At 38.1% G+C, this 23,940-nt stretch overlaps 1 protein-coding gene across 1 annotated transcript in view; it reads left to right on the forward strand.

The window, feature by feature from the left end:
- LOC120766586 (probable serine/threonine-protein kinase yakA) overlaps positions 1-23,940 on the forward strand; it is a 250,698-nt gene that overhangs the window by 62,784 nt on the left and 163,974 nt on the right. The window contains exon 2 of the mRNA XM_040092186.1: positions 11,107-11,158. The gene's annotated coding sequence lies outside the window, so the exon portion shown is untranslated. The remainder of the gene's footprint in view (positions 1-11,106; positions 11,159-23,940) is intronic.

Genomic DNA, 23,940 nt, shown 5'->3' on the forward strand with positions numbered 1-23,940 from the left:
TGTGTCTTTTTGTATTGTTGGTTGCTCGGACGCTGATTTAAATAGCTGCAAGTGCTGGCAATGGCTTATACTCTGTGCGCCCGAGCTAATGTATTGACCAATTTTCTACTAAATTGCTTAATTGTATGAAATTATCAGAATTAAAGAATTTTCCAGTAATTTTGCATTTGATGAAAACTACAAAATTAAGTTAATTTAACGCTAATAGACAGTTAGTTGATTATCTGGTAACTTCTTTGGTATCAAAGGAGAGATTTTGAAACCAAAGCAATATTTTTTTGGGTTCACTACTAAGAAGTTCCAATTGAACGCATTGTTTTTTAATAAAGCGCCTTCTGGTTTATTGCAAGTGAGAGCGATTTTTTAGGATCGCCTTGGACCTTGCATTTGCTGTAATAAAACAGGTACAGAGAAATGTTGCTTGGTCTATGAAAACTATTAAACATTATCGTGTAACTCGTTGATATTTAACCTCAAAAAGTGTTCGAAACGAAGCATTACATTGCCGAAGGTCGCCTTCGCATGTTGGACGTCAATCTGGAGTCTTTCAGATTCGTATCCAGAAGAGCTAGATCAGCGACCACGTCGTGCTCGACACGCACTTCCTCAAACAGCTGTTGAAGACTGAGGTCGAAGTCGCCAATTGACGAATCGGCCCCCAGAAATCGCTATGTTCGTCAGACCCGGGCCGTTCTCCATGGTCGTTTGACCATCTCCATCCAGCGTGTGTATCCTAAGACCATCGCCTCGAAACCATAGCTTATGGCTTCCTTGTTTATGGAGATAATCTTGTTTTTCAATGAAATTTGGCAGCACTATTGAAAGTATATCCTTATATATGTATTTAAGAAGAAGAAGAAGATTAAATTCGTCAGTTTTTTTAACTGGGCTGTTATTTAAAAATAGAAAAAGTTAAACTATAGTTTATGAAAGATTTATAAAGTTGAGTTAGTTGTTCACTTTTGTGTCTATCGTTCCTAACCCTAATTTTACAAAATTTCGCTTAACTTCGACTTAAACTGTGAGCAGACAATTTCACGTTTTGGGCCGTTCGATTGACCACCAAGATCGTGTGATATCATACCGTTAGACTCTTTCCCGTGAAGATATGTAAAGTCTAAAGTCTATGCGGACAATCCCGCTTTGGTTCAGGCCTTGGAACGAAACATCATGCTAGTCATTCGCCAGTTAATAGCATAGTACTCGAACGAGTCATCGAAAATTGAACTCAGCGGATGAACCATCTGAGACGTAGTTTCTGTGGTTTTTCTTTAAGAAAAAAATAGGAATTTTGCGAGAAGCTTATAGCTATATCTTCATCTTCATACATATGTGGTAGTCTTCAAAATCAGGACCGTTTCTGCAGGTTAGAAGAGTCCAAAGATGGTAGGTCAATCTGGTCATGGGAGTTTATTTTAACGCTGAAATTTTTTGTATATATACACATAAGTATATATGTACTACTATACCGCTATCTATAATAAATAAGCAGATTTGCTTCAAATTTTTTGCTCTGCCTCTCAAAGTCAGTTCAGGGCCCCTGCAGCTCTACGAAACACTTGCCGCAGTCATTATCACAGCGTTTATTTGCACTCACAGACATTTTTTCACACAATTTAATTTTTAATTTGTACGTCTCGTTCGTGGTCTCCTGCGTGGTCTGTGGCCGCGCAACAAGGCAGCCAAGCGGAATGGAAATGCCCGACTATTCCACTTATGAAGACGCCACAAAAGGGTGTGGCGTTGAGCACACGGCGCGCTGACCACTTGTGGGACAGCCGCAGTGGTCAATGTGACTCGTTGTGGCAGCAGCTTGTGGTGGCAATTGAATTAGGCGAGATTGGATTGGACGGTGGAGCGGGGTGAGTGAGTGAGTGTTGTAGATGTATCGAGTGAATCGGAGGAAGCAATTAACATTAAAAAAGTTGTAGATATCTGTATGTATGAGTGCATTTGAATTTATTGGACAAGTGGCGGCGTCGCGATTACGATGATTCCGACTGCGGCAACAATTTAAATGTTTATTTAATTTATATAAGTATGCATATTAGATGTAGTTAATTAATGTAATGCGTAAAGAGCTACCTTTACTACAGTTTCGCTCATTAAAAATGCAGTAATACCCTCATTTTCCAGCCGTTGTGGATTTTGAAAAAAGTTTGACAGCATTTTTGTTTTTGTTTTTAAACACATACGCAGTTATATACACAAATATATATATATCTACGTATATGTGTATATGCTTGTGTAGTATATTGACATTCACACACACCTGCTTTGCGTTGCTTATACGTAATAATTTCCTTGATTTTCTGCTTTTTAATGAATTCGTGGCCGCTTTTAATTTGCTGACCTGCGCCTTTTGACTTTCGGCTTTTCACTTCTAACTTTCTTCTCTGCATTTAATTACTAATTTATATGCGTTAATCACCTGCCGTGGTCCCCACGATATGTTGTTGCCTCAACGCTTTGTTGCCCGTGGCCAGCTGGGCTGCGTTACCTGCAAGCTTTGATTTGCTTGTTGAGGTGCCACATCCGCTTCGCTGGTCGGCCTGCTGTGGTTTCGCCGCTGGCAGTGCTTTCTTTGGACACACACATACACATGAGTGCGTTGCTAATTAAGCAGAGCAGAGCTATGGAATATGCTGACTAAATATTTGCTGAAATCATGTTAAAATGTATGTGGTGTTCTATCTTGGTCCAGTAGTACTGGTTTAGTTGGAACATGTTTCCGTCGAATGGTCATTCCAATCTAGAGCGTGTGAGAGTTACAGTTATTCTTTTTTGCGATCTTTTGTAGTCATAAACGGTGTGGTGCATAAGCTTAAAGGTTGATTTGAGCATGAAATGTGAAATTTTTAGCATTTCCGCGATATTCAAGTGTACAAATTATTATATATGTACTTCTATACGAGGGCTGCTATATATATTTCTGGCCTAATAATGAAAATAGGAATATTTATCAACGAAAATGGTCTTATTGTTTTTCAAAATATTCTCCATCAAGATTTATGCAATTTTGCATGCGCTCAAACCAATATTCCAAGCACTTCTGGCGACGAAAATCGTTGACCACGCATTATTTTCTTGATGTGTGGGAATAAAAAGAAGTCATTGGGTGCCAAGTCAGGGCTGTACGGCGGATGACCCATCAATTCGACGTTTTGGCCGGTCAAAAAGGCGCTGGTTTGAGCCGATGTGTGAGAGCTCGCATTGTCATGGTGCACAATGATTCGTCTTCTCTTGTTCGTTTTTCGAATTACTCCGAAGACTTTAAGCAAACAAATGGTGGTGTACCACTCAGAATTGACCGTCCTACGTTGCTCAAGCGGAACAGTCGCACATGACCAGTTTTGCCGAAGAAACAGGCGACCATTTGCTTCGAAGTGCTTCTTCCACGAACAACTTTCGTTGAATTTGGCTCGTCTTGGAAAACCCACACGGTCGATTGCTGTTTTGTTTCGGGCTCATACGCATAGATCCATGATTCGTCACCTGTGACGATCTTATAAACGTCGTTTGAAGCACCGCGATCGTATATTTTCAGCATTTCTTTACACCAATCCACACGAGCCTTTTGTTTGAGCGATTGTCAAATTGTGCGGGATCCAATGAGAACAAACCTTTTTTACGGCCAGGTGTTCATGCAATATCGAATGTATGCTGGTGGGAGAAATGCATAGGCATGCCTCTATCTGAAGCTATGTTACATGACGGTCTTGCATTATCAGTTCACGTACGGCATCGATGTTTTCTGGCACAACGGCTGTTTTTGGACGACCTTCACGGAATTCGTCTTTGAGCGAGCGTCGGCCACGATTGAATTCGTTGTACCAGTTTTTCACAGTGTTATAGGATGGTGCTTCATAGCCATACAAAGATTTTAGTTCATCGATGGTTATATGTATCACCGAAAACTAAACGAGATAGATATAGGTATAAATGTACTACTGTGATCAAATTTGAAAGGAGTATTTTGTCCATTTCATCTCCTTGAAAGTTATTCCCTCCCGCAGCAATATACTTATGCCACCGATTTTACCAGTCATCATAGCACTTGGAAAAGTCCTCCGTCGTGATGGCCATCAGAGCCTTCTTCGATTCAGCTTTTATATGCTCAATTGAGTCGAAATGGTGGCCTTGGAGTGGTCATGTGAATTTGCTGAATAGCCAGAAGTTACACGAAGGTAAATCAGGCGGGTGTGTGGTAGCGGCACGATATTAGTGGAAAATGTAGCGAAATGATCACGAATAACCAGTGCAGTATGAGATGGTGCATTATCGAAATTCTGTGTTCAATAAATTCAAACATAGTAAAAATCGAAGAATTCACTTTCAGAGCCTCACAAAACGACGCATATCTCAAATACAAATGAATATTTTCATGTGAAATTTAGCATAGATGTCACTAACAGTATTACCAATTTACAGAAAAAAATTTACCGATTCGAAAAACACGGCAAGTATAAATTAAAAATTCAATTTGATCAATATACATAGTACATGTTAATGATCAGGATGACGAGACGAGTTGAAATCCGGGTGACTTTCCGTCTGTCCGTCCGTCCGTGCAAGCTGTAATTTGAGTAAAAATTGAGATATCTTGATGAAAATTAGTATGCGATTTCCTTGCCAAAAAAAAAATACCAGTTCGTGATGGGTGTAACCAGACCACTGCCACGCCTACAAAACGTCAATAATCGTGAACATATAAAATGTCACATACAACTGTTATTTGACACACGGAATCGCAGTATTAAGAGGCAAACAAAAAGTGGGCGTGGCTCCACCCTCTAATAAGTTTAATATACTTTAATATACATATGTAATATCTCTGAAAACACTAAGCTGCAACAACCAAGTTCAACTAGTGCAAATATTATAAGAATTCCTACCAACAGTGTGAAAACGGATGAAATTGGATGATAACTCCGCTCATTCTCCATATAAAGATACTGTTAAAAAAAATTAGCGTGGCACCGCCTTCTTTTTGGTGAAATCCCATAACTCCGGACCCGACCAAACGATTTCGACAGAATTTTGTATGTGTCATTCTTCTTACATTCTTATGTCAATGGATGAAAGCTCCTAGGTACCGAATATTTAGACTATAGTTGATTTTTGAACGAAAATATCGGCCCATGTGCGATATATAGAACTGAAATTAAGGGATAATTCTACTCCTAAAATGGCGTGTCTATATGTCAAAAATGTTGAATCGGACCAGTACCTCCCCTTAGCCCCCATTTACTTAATACAAAGATTTTCGAACTTCCGGGTAACTTTGTACCGCATATATCGGCCAATGTGTGAGTTATCCTAATGAAAATAAGAAAGTGTGTTTGATTCATAAGAGTGTATCTTTGTGCCTAAAATATATATGTAAATTTGAGCGAAAACTTGGCCTAGCCTCTATATAACTAATATCATTTCATCAATTTCAATATCAATTTTCGAACATCCGGCTGACTTTACTCTATATGATTGGTTTTACACCTTAAAGTATTTCCCTGGCTTTGATTCTTGCAAGTTTCAAGAGTATAAAATATTCGGTTGAGCCCGATCTTAGCCATTCCTTACTTGTTATGAGTGTATTTTTCATGGCATTCTTTTCTCGGTGGTATTCAACTCAATTCAAATTGTTTTCAAATATACACACATACATTCAAACATAATTATAAAATATGTTAAATATATTTTTAAATACATAGTTTATTTATTTTACATTCAAATTTATTGCTTTTATTTTAATTACAAATTTTTGTTAGTGATTGCTAAAACTAATTCTTAATTTCGATAAAAAAATTTAATACATTTTTATAAAGCCCAGAATTTCCCAAATATACAAAATATATATATTTTTTTACTTGAGACACGTTTATCAAACTTATTTGAAGTATATTCCATAAATGCGCCACCCTAATAGCCACCCACTAACGCGGCTGCCACCAGCCAAGATTATGGTAATTCAATCTTCACACATTTTCATGTCTCATGTCTGGCATTATTTCCGTAAATTGCAGCATTGTTATCGTTCTCATTTTCATTTTTTTCATATTCTTTTGCCGCTATTTCCGCTAACTTCTTATTGCTTATCGCTGTGCGCACCCCGCACATTTGCATACGAATACCTGCGCGTGGGCGTTGTTTACATTTCAGTCTCGTTTTTCGTCTGCGCCAATTTGTTTTTGTTCTTCACATTTTATGCATTGTTGTTTTTGTAGTTGCCCAACTCATTTTCATTTTCAATGTTGCACAGCACTGCCGTTATTGTTTTCATGCAACATGCCAGCGCAACAGCTGCAACAATTGCTATTGCTAACTGTGTAGCGATTTGTTTGTGTTATTGTTGCGTTTCTCTGCTTCTTCTACGTTTGTCTTCATTTCCAATTTCATTGTTTTATGCAAATTTTGTTGTATTTTTTCCGGTTGATTATCACTTGGCGGCTCGTTGGCAGCAGCACTCAATTGTTGTTGGAGTTGTTGTGGACTTTTTAATTGCTGCTCACTGTTGTGGCGCGTCGACGCACCAGGACGGGTCAGTTCGTGTTTATCTGCAGATGCCGCTGCTGATGGTTTATCTGCATAATTTTTTCGATTTTTAATTTGCATACACTCATGCGGAAAAATGATGCAATTTGCACAAATTGACTTGCTTTTTTTTTGGTTTAACATTTTTTTTTCTTTTCTTCCGCGTTTTATTTTTATTTTTTTTAAATTACTTTTACTACTTGTGCATGTACATTTGTAATTTTATATATTGTGGTTGTTGCAACATAAATATTTCTTATCAATTTGATGGTCGGCTGGGTAAAAAAGCCTCAAAAGGTCAGAAACTATTTATTTATTTATTTTATTTATTTAGTAAAGTCTATGAACAATGATTCTTACAGACTAATGAAAAACTAGGATGCATATTAGAATTCTAAAATAATTAAATTACAATAACATGAGTAGATAACTTAAACTAAAAAACAGAATTGAGGGTATTAATGAAGGATACCCTAGAGTGAGAAAAATCAAGTAGTACTTTCTCGGAAATCGAGTTAAACTCCCGAAGTATTTACACAGAGTATTTACACAGAAGTTTATTTGCTTCGGCGCGCTCTGCTATCATATTAACAGTTAATCTCAGTTGCAGTTATGATTCCGTGCGAAGGCGTAATATTTGACCTGGTTTCTGTGATCTCAAATAACTAAAATAATAACCAAAATAATAAGCAAAACAGTAATTGAAACAATAACCAAAACAGTAACTAAAGCAATAACTAAAACAGTAACTAAAATAATAACCAAAACAATAACAAAAAGAATAACTAAAATAATAACTAATATAATAACCAAAATAGTAACTAAAACAATAACCAAAATAATAACAAAAACAATAACTGTAATAACCAAAACAATAACTAAAATAATAACCAAAATAATAACCAAAACAATAACTAAAATAATAACGAAAATAGTAACCAAAACAATAACTAAAATAAAAACCAAAATAATAACCAAAAAACGACGAAAACAATAACCAAAATAATAACCAAAACAATAACTAAAATAATAACCAAAATAATAACCAAAACAATAACCAAAATAATAACCAAAACAATAACCAAAATAATAACCAAAATAGTAACCAAAACAATAACAAAAATGTATTGAGTTGATCCATTAGAGTTGTTGAGATCTTTTGCTATTTATCCAGGGTCAACGCGTCGATTTCCAAGCCCTGTTTCTTTAACTTTGTCGCTGATATCGTCATTAACAGAAGTGAATGAACGACTTGTATGCGACAAGTTTTCGATAACTATACGACTTTTATGGTATGCTTTATGCCTTCCAAATAATCGTAATAAAACACTTCTGCAACATTTCGGACTTTAAAATAGTAAGAATCCAACATACTCGAACTTAGAAGCAAGATAGCGGTAAACAAACTCATTAACGAAATGAACGGTAAAATTATAAACAATTTCATAGTCTTATTTCGTTCCTGACATAACGAATCAATATATTTTTCTGTTCATCCCGCTCAAAAAAAGTAAGGGTACGAAATTCTCTTAACCTCTATTTCTTTCATTCTTTTTAACTTCCATTTCTGGAGAATATGTTATCACACATCCCATTAAAGCTGCAAATGCGTTTGACGAGGCATGAATCTTGTATGTGGTCTCGCATTATCTTGTTGGAACACCACACCCTTTCTATTTATCAATTATCACCCCTCATCACAATACACAGAATTAGTCGTGGTATTGTCGGGAAAAATATCAATATAAACAATATCTTTGATACCTCACCAAACAGACAACAAACCGCTTTATGGTGAGTATCGGTCTTCAAAGTGGCTTGAGCTGGTTCTTCTTTTTTTGACCTTGATCATTTGCGCTTTAAATTCTTGTAAACAAAACACCCACTTCGCCAGTAACTATGAGCTATAAAAATGTATTAGTTCTTTGACGTTTGATAAGCAAATCACAGTCGTTAATGCGTTTAAGCAAATTTCGTTCTATAAAAACATGAACCCATTTGCTAACATTCAAAATTGATCCTTTTATGTGCTTGAGAGTGGTCACGTTAGACAAACTTTCAGCAATGTCTAGGGTTGTTCTTCGACGGTTTGCATCGGCCAATGAGTTTATTTTAGCCACACCGTATTCAAGAGCCCTTCTAGGACCTGGTGAATCAGCATAAAATTTTGCAAAATAAATTTGGCATTGGCGTTCGGTCCACACATCTTCTCCGTATACATAACATAATTTTCGCCTTGCTTAAACTGATGCCTAAAATGGTGTCTTCGATCTTCTATATTCGATAGGGAACCAAAGAAGGTTGGGTTAGGTAAATAGGCTGATCACTCATGACTGCACAGTCGCTTGTCCGTTGTGCTGCCCAGAACTCCTAGGTATGGGTACCGTCACAAAACTCTTAGAGCCTGCTACGAATTTATTGAGTTGGCTAATATCTATTTCCGTCAATTCGTCAGATTCGTAAAGAATATAGCAACCGCGAGTTTTGCCTTAGTCTGGCGAAAGCTGTACAATGGAGGAAAATTTTTTTAGATGTTTCCACCTCCAAAAATTTGCGGGAAATTTCTTTACAAAGAAGCCTTTATATTTCAGTTGTTCAAATATATGACAGTAAAGTGAAAAACTCTATAAGAACAGCTGTTGTCATCAGAAGAAATTATTTAGTGAACTCCTCAATATATGCTTTTTATATATGAGCAAGAACAACAGAAATCTTAAACGTTGCCTACATTTAGGCTTAATTTATATTTTACCTGAGTCGCATACCTAAATGACTAAAAATTAGTTGAGACACATTTCTAAGCTATACTTAGTAAACATTAATGTATTTAGGTTGAAAATAAATGCTTTTCTTAGAGTTAAAGAACTTCTACTATTTGAAATAAAGTAAAAAAATTAAAGAAATGACCAATAGACAAGACTATATTAGGTCGCAATTTTCATGGCAATTGAGATTTGGAGAAAGACTGGGTTGATTATACTAACTGAAGAATATTGTTGTAATTACAAAAAATAGTAGTTAAATATTATATTAAAAAAAGTATATTGCGACTTATAAAGAAACGGCAACTACTCTCCAAAACATATTCCACTCAAAATCATATCTTAAATAAAATTTTCGTCCATATTTCACCATTTATTCCACTTCTGACTAACCTGCCTGCGCTGCCCTCGGTAATCTTTCAAGATGTTTTGAGCACAACTCGGGAACTTTCAGACAAAGTTCCGCCTGCGACGACAACAATTGTAGGCGTGGAGCGTGAACATGTGTTGCATGCAGCACGTTGTCAGTAACAAAGAGCCATTGTTATCCTCATTGCCGCGGCATAATGTTTGGCCCATTTTGAACGGAGCGTTGCCACTTCAGGTTGTGTAGGCCAGTGAAATTTCCGCAATTTCTTACAGTCGCGCGCGTGTGTGTGTGTGCACACGCTCTCACTCACTTGCTTTCCACTTTTCCATGACTGAAATACGTGCTGTGGCGATGCAGTCATCGCCGTGTGGCACATTTCCTTATGTCATTTGTGGCAGCATCTTGTGCATATTCGCCATTACCGTTGCTGGTGCTGGCTGCCTGCCAGTGGGGCGCCTTACTCTTGTCTTCTTCTTTCTTGCAACTCGTCTTCTTCTTCTTCTTACATAATTTTTGCGCTGTGGCACTGATTTTCCGCTGCATCTGTGCCCCACTTGTGTCAACGTCGGCCTCATCGGGCGACGCAGTGTCTTCGGTGACATTTATAGGCGACAACTCACATCTTTTGTTTTTGTTAATGCAACAACACGTGCGTTTGTATCTGCCTACGTATGAATATATCTATGTTGTGTGTGTATGTGTGCTGTAGCGTTTCAATGCGTCGCGTGTTGAGCGTATGACACTGATTGTCGTTGTTGCGTCACGTGTCTGCTGTACATGCAACACTTTATTTAGCACCCCATTCCTCACCAACACTCCCGCGCGCACTAACGGTTTTGTCGCTTCATTGTCGCCAAATTCGCCACTGTGGCACGAAAATTCTCACTGCTGTGGCATGGCGCTCGCTGGCCGCGCCCGTCGGCTATTGAATGAAATGGAGCGTACGCTGCACGCTCAACTGCTGTCGTTGCTAGCAGCGCGGTGCGGTGGCAAGGGCAGATGCACGTTATTCACATCACTGTTGTTGTTCTTGTTGTTGTTCGGTGGGTGCTTTTGTTCACGCTGTCGCCGCTGTTGTCGCTTCAATTTCGATTTCATTCGAACGGAAGTGAATGTTACTTTTAATTATTTCCGCGTGTTCGCCCCGCGCACATCTTCCCAACCCTTGTTTTTGTTGTTTTAAAGTTGCATCACTTTTTATTTCTCTCTTTCTATTTGCGGTTGGCATATTGAGTGAGCGCGTGATTGCACGAGCTTGTAAGCTCGCTTGTTTGCATGACAGCTTCTATGTGTGGCTGTGTTTGTGTGTCAGTGTGTGTGTGGGTGGAGCGATTGTCATGTTGTTTGTAGCACTTAACACTTTAACAAATTATTTGTTTGTTCCAAATACTTTGCTACAATCACGAAAAATATTTTTTTTTAATTTTTTATTCTTCTTTACAGATTGCCACAAAACGAGCTTGCGTGTTGCAGGAGGTTCTTTTTGTTAGTTTTGGTAAGTGATGATAGTTTTTATATACTTTTTTTTGTCAAATTGTGAGTATTGCAACAGTACATCATAAATTAGCTGGATTTAATACCATCTGATCAAATTTGACCCAGACTGACATTTTCATTTTAATAAGAAATATTATTGTCGCCTTTAAAATAGGCTCCAACCCCAGATCATTCCACTGCATAATCCAATTTTATGTACATTTCTCATAATTCTTTTGACTACCTTTAGTGCCTTTAACAATTTTGTTTTGCTTCGGTTTCGGCTCACTTTTGGAGCACCATTCGCTAGATCGTTGAACAGTTTCGCTTTCATACTATAATATACTCATAAACCCACGAATTATAGCATAAAAGTCAGCCCAAAATTTGAATTGAGGACACTACGAAATTTCTGTTGGCAGAAAACCGTGAAGATTCCTTAAATTGTCTTTTTATCCAATCTAGTAATCTAAAACAGGGTAAATTAAGCGAATATTAGGAACTTTCTTATGAAAGACGTACCAGAACTTCCAGCGAGAGAGTAGTGCACCCGAAAAGGGGGTGTATGAACTTTTATATTTCTACGCCAATTGGAGATCCAAGTGTAGCTAGGTTCTTCTCCACCTGTTCGTTCAAACGGAGTATAGGTCTTTCCCTTCTCTGCTTCCCCACGCGTGTACTGCGCCGAACACTCCTAGAGCTGGAGTGTTTTCATCCATTCGGACGACATGACCTAGCCAGCGTAGCCGCTGTCTGTTAACTCGCTAAACTATGTCAATGTCGTTGTATATCGCATACAGCTCATCGTTTCATCGACTGCGCTATTCACCGTTGCCAATGCGCACCGGACCCTAAATCTCCCTTTCTCTCGAAAACTCGTAACGCTGGCTTATCAGATGTTGTCATCGCCCATGCCTCTGCAACGTATAGCAAGATGGGGATGGAGAGTGGCTTATGAAGTTTAATTTTTGTTCGTCAAGAGAGGACTTTACTTCTCTTTGGAACTATGTTTCCAAATAGGGAAACTCAAAAGTTCGATTCGAGGAACGCGCCATGTGTTCGTTGAAACTGTTAAGAAGCATTCGCTAAGGCACTAAGCTATGCCAGCTGAAGCTTTTAACAATTATATGAAAAATCGGTGGGATTTTTGTATCTATTCAGAAGGAGCCTATCAGATTTGAAGGGCGATAATAAAAATTTGCATTGAAATTGGAGAAAATGTTGCTTTTCTGTTAGTCCGGGTCAGATTTGATCAGTTGGGTTCAAGTTCGAGTATGGCAATATTAAAAAGACGGTCGCAGTTTACAACGTAATGTTAAACTGCAAAGCTTATATCCTGTATAATAGATATTTTCATAAAAATCCATTAATTATTTGCTGTCCAAGTATTAGGGAAGGTAGCAAGATGATTGTCTTCTGGATCTACTTTATCCAGAAGCATGAAAAGGTTTTCAAGAAATATTTGCAGCCTTACATTCAATCTAAATAAAACATAGATTTATTGTTTTATAAGTCAAAATCCTGAGACGCGTACAGCACATCTGCGATTCTCTTCGTTGGGCTCAAACATATTGCCGCTTGGGTAGAGCCTCCAGACTATAAGTTAAAATTCAGTGCATCCCGTTTTACGTACTCATAATCTTCAAAGACCTAACTCTACAAGTCGCTCATCATCCCAGTTCTGCCATATGATGCAGAGGCATGGACGAGGACCACATTTGATGAGTCGGCCTTACGAGTTCTCTAGAGAAAAATTCTGCGGAAGATCCCTTAACCTAAAAAACTTTTCACAATAAATTTGAATTAACGCTTAAGGGTTCTCTACAGTTTTGAAATCACTCCAAAGGTTGTTTGTCTACGACTCACACGGAGCTTTTTAATTTATTTCAGGGTAAATCTGCATTCCATTTTATTTCACTTAAGCAAAGCATAACTCCATGCCACACTCCACTCAAACATTCATTACACAGCAATGCACACTTCCATACCAACAGCCATATATACAAATATACATATATTTACAATTTCAATTTCAATTCCCAACCAATCAAAGTGCGAGTATCGGCGCATCTATCAAAGAAATCTCAAATCAGCCACGCCGCATCTTTCACTTCCAAAGCCATGGAGACCATGGAGACGACACAAATAATACGAAGTATTACTAAAGTGGACTGCAATTTCGCTTTTCACCAACATGCGAAGCGGGTTTTTCCTCTGCAACTGTCTTCGAGTTGCTAGACGACGTGGCGCGCTTGAATGCACCACAAAACCAGCAACAACTACAGTAAGAACAAATATGGTAGGGGAAACCAGCTGAGACGTGACACTGCTGCTTTTGTTGCTATTGCTGTTGCTGTGTGATTGATTTTCAGCGCCAGCAGCATTTGTTCTTATTGCTGTTGCTGTTGTTGCGTTGTGCTACCATTCACCATTTGCCGCATTGCACCACTGAGACACATTTGCATCATTGCGCATTTAACCTCAAAGTTCGCTCGCTGCCACAGCTGACAGACTGACTAACGGACTGACGCTTACGAACTACTCTTACCGCTGGATTGACAGACGGACAACGGACATGTGCATGCTGTGACTGTCAGCCAGGTTGTCTGAGTGATGACTTTAGTCGCCTTCGTCGTCGCACTCGTCGCACTGGTGGTACGCTCTGAGCGCGATGATTGGTGACCGGTGGCATTAGCAACCTGCAACGTGCCACGGGGTTAATGCTTTGACACTAAAAGCCTAATACACACACTCATAAACACACATATTTATATGTACAGGGCGCTGTGTGGTGCACCTTACGCGTGCAACGCTTTGCCGACAACGCCGCGAACTGGTCATCAATCAGTGGCTGCTTGCCACAAGCAAGCGTTGAACGACGGCTTTCGAGCGACATCTAAAGTGCTGCTTAGTTTGCTGCTCAATCAGTCGACGCTGGCGCTGTGGGCAGCTTAAATGCGCTCGGGAAAAATGTCTTATCGGGGCATTTTACAAGGGAAATTGGAGATTTGTTGCGCTGTGCGGTGGCGTTGTGTCGAGCTGCTGGTTTTTTCACACCCACAACAAAGTAAAATGTTATCGTTTTTGTTCTGGTAACACACACCCACCGATATAGCGACTGTACATACGAACACCTTTCGATGTAGGTGAAGACGGTATTAGCTTGGCTTTCGTGCGCCAACGGCCAACCATTGGGCTCATAACGGTCACTGTGGGTGAGTTACTTGCACATTTTGTATAGCAACAACAATAGAAATAAAATAAAATGGCAATAAAGCAGCGCAAGCATATTAAAGCAAAGCATGAACACCTCTGCTCTTTGTATGGCACGGCAAGTCAAGATATCGGTCAAGAGGCCAACCGGTAATTGGTATTAAATTTAAGACATGTTGAGCTACAACAGCAGCAAAAAGGCGTAAATGTTAAGCAAAATTGTTGTTTATTTATATTTTAGTGTATAATGGCACCGAAGGTGGTCCTAACCTAGAAACAAAAAAAAAAAAATGCTCAAAGACGAAGTTTTGAATTCAATACGTCTTACTGTGCTGAAAATCAACTTTGGGCTTTGATTCACTTAATGATTTCTTGCGACTGCAAAGTTAGTAAATTATATTTTCAGGATTGATGCTTTTGGCACCGATTTTGATTTGGCTGCAATATCAAAAGCATGTCTTCTCACTTTAATTTAATTAAAAACCACATCTTTCTTTTCAATTTTGAAGCTTTAAGAGATTTTGTAATTTCTTAGCAGAATTTTTATTACTTCGACACTCTTAGGCAATATTGAGTCTTATTGGTAACCCCTAGTTAGGCTTTAAGTTTTCCTGAGACGCGTACAGCACATCTGCGATTCTCTTCGTTGGGCTCAAGCATGTTGGCGCATGGGTAGAGCCTACAATCTGCAAGTTGAAATTCAATTCATACCGTTTTACGTACAAATTATCTTCAAAGACCTTACTCCACAAGTCACTCATCATCCCAGTTTTTCTATATGATGCAGAGGCATGGACGAGGACACTATCTGTTGAGACAGCGGCTACGCTGGCTAGGTCATGTCGTCCGAGTGGATGAAAACACTCCAGCTCTGAGAGTATTCGACGCAGTACCCGCCGGGGGAAACAGAGGAAGAGGACCAGGTGGAGAAGGACCTGGTTGCACTTGGAATCTCCAATTGGCGCCAAACAGCGAAAAGGAAGACAGACTGACGCGTAACTGGAAACTCGGCTATAACCGCGTGAGCTGAGTCTACGCTAGTGAAGAAGAAGAAGAATATTCTCGATATCTTTATTTTATACCTCCTTCGACTTCCCATCTGTCGACTAACGGATTGTTAGTGTTTAGCAACGCAAAATTGTGAGCCGACAAGTCCATCGACCACCCTTGGGGCTGCGGCTTAATGTCTTCATTAAAATATCTTGCTTTTCGCTTTGAAAAGCGAGGTAAAGATCGTCATTTAAAGTAACTTTAGAATATCCCGAATATTTAAACTGGTTTCTGTTATTAGCGCAATAGCCTTAATGAGAAAGCTTAAACTTTGTTAAAATGCTATGTGAGTCGCAAAAACTAAGAATCTCTACTAAATCTTTTCATATTCGGGAGTCCTGTGAAGACTTAAGCATACTCTTTAGTAATCTGTCGATAGTTTTTACTTTCAGATTTCCATCTTTATGAAGTTAGCTGTACCTCTTTGTCAATTTAGTTGTTATACACTCCTGGGTTGAGAAGAGTTTAAGCTACAATCAGTGGTGGTTTTCCTAAAATTATAAAGCGTTACTCTGATTGAACAATTGATTTCATCTCACTCTATTTGGAGTAGTTGGAAAATGACGCTATTTGCTTTCTGAGATACTACGGATATTGGCTTTGCTTCGCGTTAGTTCGTAAAAGACCATGTATTATTTCAAGTCAGGTTCTATTGTCGATTTCTTAGAATGGATTCATACTTGAACCATTAGAGATAGTGCTTCGTGAAGCCAGAAAAGTTTCAAAACTGATCTCTTATAAATATTGACGACCAGTCATAATGACGGCTATATGCTAGTAAGATGGGTGTGGTTATTGAAAAAAAAGTTGATCTTATTTCTTAGACGAGGTATTATACCATTTTTAGGACGATCTACTCGAGTTAATATGTTGGTTATCATTGTCTCTCTCATAAGCTCTCAGAAAATCCCCAGCGATAGCATCTCTTCTCATTCACCTCAAGTCCAGATATGAGGCTTTGACACTGATAACCTTTACGAGTATTTGCTCCAAGATATATTCAAAAATAACTACGCCGTCTTAGGTTCTTTTTTGATTTTTCGTCTTGTGGCCATACAAGACAGTTTGGCATAAAGTGTCTGCTTATGAATTCCCTCCATCTGTTGACTAATAAAACAAGTTTAAATACACAAGAATATAACCCTCTTAATACAGCGCAACCGCAAGACACAGTAAGCACGTACTCTTGATCGAGAACTGGTTTTTGCAAAAATTTTCTGCTTCGCAGGTAGTTGGAATTTCAAAAATCTTATGCTGCTGTCAATTTCACAGTCGCATTCACAGTGTTTTTTTTTCAGGTTGCAGCAATGCTTATGAATATGCGAATGTTTGTGCACCATAACCTAAATATTCAAGCGAAAAAAAACGAAATATCGAACATGTTTTGCCAAAATGCTGATCTCAGAAATTCATTGACACATTCTTGCATTTTTTATTCGCTAAATTATATATGTTGCAGGTAAAAATTTAGTTGAAATGCTTCTGTGAGATTTCAATTTGATTTTAGGTTTTATAAAATTGTTCCCGAAAAGCAATATTTCTACTTACGATTAAACGGTGGAATATCTTCGGTTGAAAGCTTTCGTTTGCGTTGTGATTTCGTAAAAGCTTTTTCGGCACTTTTTTGGGGGTTGCAGCTTTTACCTCGAAATTATAGAATGCACATTTTTTAACAGATTTTGAGGAAGTGTTTTTGAAGCTTACTGTTTTTAAAACATATTAACCTTCCATATTAAAGCTTTCATCCAAAATGTTATGAAAAATGTAAAATTAAATTAGATTACTTACTAAAAATTTAATAGAAAAAGTTTATATGATTTTAAACGATCTTAGAAAGCTTTTTTGACGCTTAGAACTTTTAAAACCTGTAAAAAATATGCTTTAGAGCCTTTTATTTTTCTTGCGTGTCTAAATATATGTATGAGCTTTCTACTTAATAGCTATGAAATTAAGTTTAATTAGATTACTTACCTAAAACTTTAAAGGAAACGCTTTTCGAATTTAATGCAATTTAATGGAAACTTGTTTGTGGCAAATTGATTTCGAAAAGTAAGAGCTTTCACCTAAAAAGTCGTGACATAAAATTTTATAAAAATCCCAAACTGTTAAGAAAAGTTTTTAATGGGCTGCATAAAAGCTTTTTTTTGGAGCTTAGAGCTTTCAAAACGTAAGAGCTTTCACCTAAAAAAGTCTGACATAAAATTTTTATAAAAGCTTCAAGGAGCTTAAAGCTTTTTAAATGTAGGCGTCGGAGCTTTCATCTAAAAATTCATAAAATTAAAAAATCGAATAAATGAAACTTGAACTAAGTTGCACCCAAAATGTGGCGTTCTTTCAATCATGCACCATTACTTTTAAGCAGCAAAACAAAGAAGTAATGCTGCAAAGAAAAGAAGAAAGTGACGCATGCCAAAGAAATGCTGCAAAGACGCCTGTAGAGAGCAGAGCATGAGAAAGAAAGTTAACTTTGATTTATTATGACAAAGCACAGCTGACAGCGGTAGCCAAGCAGCAGCAAGAAGACACACGATGTAAGCTGTAACTGCAACAACAAAAGACAAGTCGAACACGATCGGGCGACTTGCTCGAGTTTTATTACAAGAATAACTTTAATATAAATGGGAAGGTATGTTCAAGTGTGCGTGTGTGTGTGTATGTATGCTTTGCTCACGCTGCGCACGTGTGACGGCATATTGATTTATATGTATGTTGTTACAAACATATGTATGTATATCTCTAAAAGTTTGAGTGTACGTATGTGCATTTAACCCATGCGGCGCACTAATTTGCCGCCAACAGCTTAAAATGGCTCATAAATGTGAAATTGTTACTACTTTAGCTGTCAACTTGCCACAAAAGCATTGATCATAATTGCTGCTGGCAACAAATGTGCCACGAGCTGTTAAGCGGATTTTATTTCAAGAAATATTTTACAATGAAATGTGACTTTTAATGAAGTGCGCTGCCCTATTGGTTGTGCTTTGCTTTGAAAAATATTAAAAAAATTAAAAAAAAAAATATTGAAAACAAGGAAAAGAAACAAATTTCGGCAGCACCGAAGCTATAATACCCTTTACAGATGCCCTTCTTATGGTATAAAAGATCTTTATCTTGATTTCGAGCGATCAGTTTGTATGGCAGCTATGTCCTATAGTTGCCCGATTTGAACTATTTTTTCGGAAAATATACCCTTGCCTTAAAGAATAATTCGTGCTACATTTCGTGAAGATAACTCGGTAAATAAAAAAGTTTTCCATACAACGACTTGATTTTGATCGTTCAGTTTGTATGGCAGCTACATGCTACAGTAGTCTAAACTAAAAAATTTCCTCGCATATTATACTGTTGCCTTAAAAAATACTTCGTGCCAAATTTCGTGAGAATATCTTGTAAAATAAAAAAGTTTTCCATATAACAACTTGATTTTGATCGTTCAGTTTGTATGGCAGCTATATGCTACAGTAGTCCAAACTAAAAAATTTCTTCGCACATTATACTGTTGCTTTAAAAAATACTTCGTGCCAAATTTCGTGCAAATATCTTGTAAAATAAAAAAGTTTTCCATACAACGACCTCATTTTGATCGTTCAGTTTGTATGGCAGCTGTATGTTATAATAGTCCGACATCGGTGACTCCAATAAATGAGTAACTTCTGAGGGAGATAAGAATATGCGCAAATTTTCAGATCGATATCTCAAAAATTGAAGTATCTGACCTTTCCTTCTGGTTGAAGTGAAGCAAAAATCGAGGCAGAGCTTGTATACCTTGTTCAGGGAATAAAAAAATATCACAATTATTGGCCTGCAATGTTCTTCAATGAAGTATATGATGCTGTAAATACCTATGTACATACATATGTGTGCATATGCCCATTTATCTCATTCACCTCTCACGACTCTTTGACAATAACAATGACAGTGCTTTCGTGCAGCGCTTAAATGCTAAAAGCAGCCAATTAATTTTTGAATTTTGCCCACAATATATTATTTCAATAAACTGCAAGCGCTCACAGTAATATTTATGCATACTTATGTATATGATGTATATGATGTGTGTGTGTGTGTTTGTATGTATGTTTTTTTTGAATGAAATGCCACATAACCCGCAATTTGTACAAACTCTTTGGCATTGTCCGCTCCTGGCGAAATCAATCGAGTGAAAGTAAAGATGGCAATTTTTCGCATTTTTTTTGTGACATTTTTATTGTTGTTGTTGCATGCATTGTTGTTGTAATTTTAAATGAACTGTCATCGTCATTCATTGCGTAGCTTATTTATTGTTAACAGTAAATTGGCCGTATGAAATGGCGGCGCAAACATACTCACACACCAACAAACACACTCATACACAGTTACATTGCTGCATACATATTTACATACATACATACAATTGAGAGCCTCAACATTTATGCGCATTTAAAGTTGATTTCGCTTGTTGTCGCAACCGTCGCGAAGCGCCGAACAACACGCTGTTGGCTGCCGCTTGCCGCTGCCAACGCATCGCCCTTTAAGTTGATGGCCATCAAATTGTAATAAATCAACACAGTTGAACTGCGGCTCGAGTCGACGATCTGCTCGAATGCGCTTGAGTGTCACTCAGGTGTCAATTTACAAGCAATTGCGGTTGCCATGTCCCCCCCCCTCAGTCCCTTACCATCTTACTCTACTTTAAGTTGTTGTTGTTTTTACAATTGTTGTTGTCGTGCTGCTGAGCGGCTGCAGCTAGTCGGCTCATTACGTTGACAATAATAGTACTGTTGTTGTTGTTGTTGTTTATTGCACACATATGTGGTTGTTGTTGTTGTTTATTGCACACATATGTAGTTGTTGTTGTTGCAATCAATTGCAACGTGCATAAGGATAACTCTTATATGCCACAGTGTTAAGCGCCTTTATTTTATGGCACTGAGCTGGGGAAAAAACGTTGTTGCACGCAAACATACGTGCATACATAAGCAGTATTACAGGTGTGCGTGTATGCATGTCTCTTTGATATCGCAGTTCGTCGGTGTCATATGTCAGCCTCAAGGGAAGTTCTTAGTTTAATTGCTACCTTAATAAATCAAGTCGAACTCATAATAAATTAGTTGAGCAACACAAAAAAAACAACGAACATACGTACATACATATGCTATTTCTATGATACAATGAACATACATATATGTAAGTATATGAAAAAATGGATTATAAAACATTTTTCCGATTTTTATTTAAAAGCAAATTTTGTGATTGAAGTGTTCAGGTCAATTTCGCTATCACCATTTCATTCCTGAGAATTCCTTAACTTATGTGATGAAAACTTCAACTTTTAAGGAAGGGATTATTGGTAACAAACCGATTGCCAGAAGCAAATAGAAAACTCAGTGGATATCGAATTAGATGAAATGTCCTTCATCTTAAAACATAAAGTTATACATTTTGATATCCATATGATATTCATATATGTGATGCCAACTTTTTTAAACTTTTTTAATCACAGATACTTCAAATTTATTGCGGAATGTTCCCTAAAAGAACGTTCTTTAGCATATATTTTTTGAAGATTATCTCTTTCAAATGTAAGCCGCGGCTACGTCTTAGAGGGTTCATCCATTTAGTCCAATTTTCGATGGCTCGTTCGAGCAGTTCGACTGGTAACTGGCGAATAACACGTGTTATGTTTTGCTCCAGGGCCTGAATCGAAGCGGGATTGTCGGCATAGACTTTAGACTTTACATATCCCTACAGGAAAAAGTCTAACGGTATGATATCATATAATCATGATGGCCAATCCACCGGCCCAAAACGTGTAATTATCTACTCAGTGAAGTGCTCTCTCAATAAATCCATTCATTGATGCGATGTGTGAAAAGTGGCGCCATCTTGTTGAAACCAATTGTTGCCGAGATCACGAGTTTCAATTTCTGGCATCAAACAGTTGGTTAACATGGCGCGATAACGATCGCCATTGATGATTACGTTCTCATCGGGATCAGTTTTGAAGAAATATCGATCGATGAATACATGGGCCCACAAACCACACCAAAACGTTGTCTGTTCTGGATGAAGCGGCAGCTTTTGAACTTCTTCAGGTTGGTCTTTGTTCCAAATGTAGCAACTTTTCTTGTTTACATACCCATGGGTGCAGAAATGAGCCTCATCGCTGAACGAAATTTGGTTGGAAAACGTCGTGTCCGAAGCAATATCGCTTGCGAAGGTCAAGGGCCTTCAGTGCTTGCATAAGCTATATTTTTTACTCTTTCAATTTAAGATCTCGGCATAAAACATGCAAAGTCCTTCCATGCGTCAGACCGAGTTGCTGCGATCGGCGCTGAATCGATTCTCCACGGTCTTCGTGTACACTCTCAGCTAGGGCTGCTATATTTTCTTTACTTGCTTTTCAAAAACGCCATAGAAACTAGAAAAGAAACTTTAATTGCAATCAAAGTAAACATCAAAAAGTAGTTATTATTTTTGTTAAAAATTACCGTTAATGAACAAACGCAAAAGAAGTATCATAGCTAAGAGAAAAGCAATCAAGGCGATAGGTTTCGCCATTATCGATTGACTTTCAAATGGCAACAATTAATCACAAACGCTCGCCGGCGGTGCAGGTGCAGCACGCTCAAACCTGATCACTCGATTGAAGGCACAACAACAAAAGCAAAACATCAATAAATCAACAAAAACGTCAAAAAGTAATAATAATTGAATAGCTCGAAAAGTGCACAGCAATCAAAGCAAAGCAATAGCAACAAAAACAACAATAATCAAAATCATTAAAGCGCACAGCACTCGGCGCAGAACTAAGCTCACTCGCCGCAAAATCACAATAAAAACAATGCTGATTTTTCTTAATTTTATTTTCGAACTTATTGTTATTGTGTTTGCATTCGCTACGGTTGAATGGATGTATGGCGCGATTGTTGGCGGCGGTCAAAGGGGAAGGGATGGCGTCGAGTGTTCAAGTGCGCGCCGTGAGCGCGCCATTGTTGTTGTGGAAACGGGCGGTGCCGAGTGGCCTTAGCAGTGTGCATTTGACTCGACTCTTTGTGTGGCGGTCGCCGAAATCATCAATAGAAAGATGAGGGGTGAATTACAAAACAAAAACAAAATGAAATAAAGTAAAAAGTAAAAAAAAAAAATGATTTGAAATTTGTTTTCATTCACTATTTTGTTTTCGCAATGAGCACTTTTTTGATTCGCCGCATAAAACATGTTTTGTTAATCGATCGCAGGCGATTTGTTGTTGTAAGCAGCGCATAAAAAGCTGCAGCGGCCAACGCTGAGTGAAAGGTGTGGCAAGCGTAATGGCGCTGCTGCATGCCAAATGTGAGGAAATTTTCAAATAATTACAATCAATAAAAAATTTAATTTGTGAAACGTGCCGATCTCAATTTACGAAGAGAAATTAGCAGTTCGTGCGATAGCCTGCACTCATTCTCTATGAAACATGTAAGGTAGCGCTAAGTTTTTGTGTAACCAAACATTTCATACTTATGCTATTTGCCAGGATAAAAGCTAGGGAAATACCTTCAGTTGCATAAGGTTTGTAAGCTATACGGGGTCTAGGGAAAGTTTTCACCCGATTTTGTCCATTTAAGGCAGAAATGTGCACCTTTGTTAAAACAACAACGTTTCCCTCAATTTTTATAAAAAATAACTCACATTTGACGATATAAGCGGTACAAAGCCAATCGGAAGTTCGACAATCTTTATATTAAATACATGGAGTTTAAGGAATGCATTAAACCGATTCAATTAATTTTTGGCATATACATATATACATACAGGGTTTGTCCGGAAAGTAATAGGACTGAGTCGATTTAAAAAAATTTATTGAACCAATCGTTACAATTCTTTAAAAACTTTCAAAATAGGCTCCTTCTGCGTCGATCCAGCGCAGCCATCGCAATTTCCAAGCATTGAGGGCGTCACCGAAGGCATTCTCCGGAAAAGCCTTGAGAGCCAACGTGCATGCTGCTTTGATCCCCACTTTTGTCTCAAAATGCTTGCCTTTCATTGGCCTTTTCAGACAAGAAAACAAAAAAGTCCGGGGGGGCCGCATCTGGGCTGTAAGGCGGCTGCGGAAGCGTTGGAATGCCGGCCTTGGTTAGGTAGTTGCTCACAAGAAAGGCGGTGTGAGCCAGGGCGTTGTCGTGATGCAACTTCCAATCGGCTGCGATGTCTTGTCGAACCCGAATGACCCTTCGTTTGAGACTCTTGAGGACTTCCTCGTGAAACTTGACGTTGACAGTTTGTCCAGGAGGAAGAAAATCATGGTGGACAATGCTTTTGATGTCAAAAAAGACAATCAGCATCGTTTTCACTTTGGATTTGTTCATGCGGTATGTGGAGATTCGGTTGCAATAGTACAAAAAATATAAGATTATGCTAGTTTTAAAAGTTTTTTATAGGAAGCCAAAATATTGGCGACAAAACTTCCTTTATGACTCCGCCGACTCCATCACACTAAAGGAACGAACTTAAAACGCTTAAATATGCTTTGTCAATACATGGTGATCCAAGTAGAGACACTTTGTTTAGTACCCTTTTTTT

Source organism: Bactrocera tryoni, chromosome 1 (assembly GCF_016617805.1).
Source record: "Bactrocera tryoni isolate S06 chromosome 1, CSIRO_BtryS06_freeze2, whole genome shotgun sequence".
Lineage (NCBI taxonomy): Eukaryota > Metazoa > Arthropoda > Insecta > Diptera > Tephritidae > Bactrocera > Bactrocera tryoni.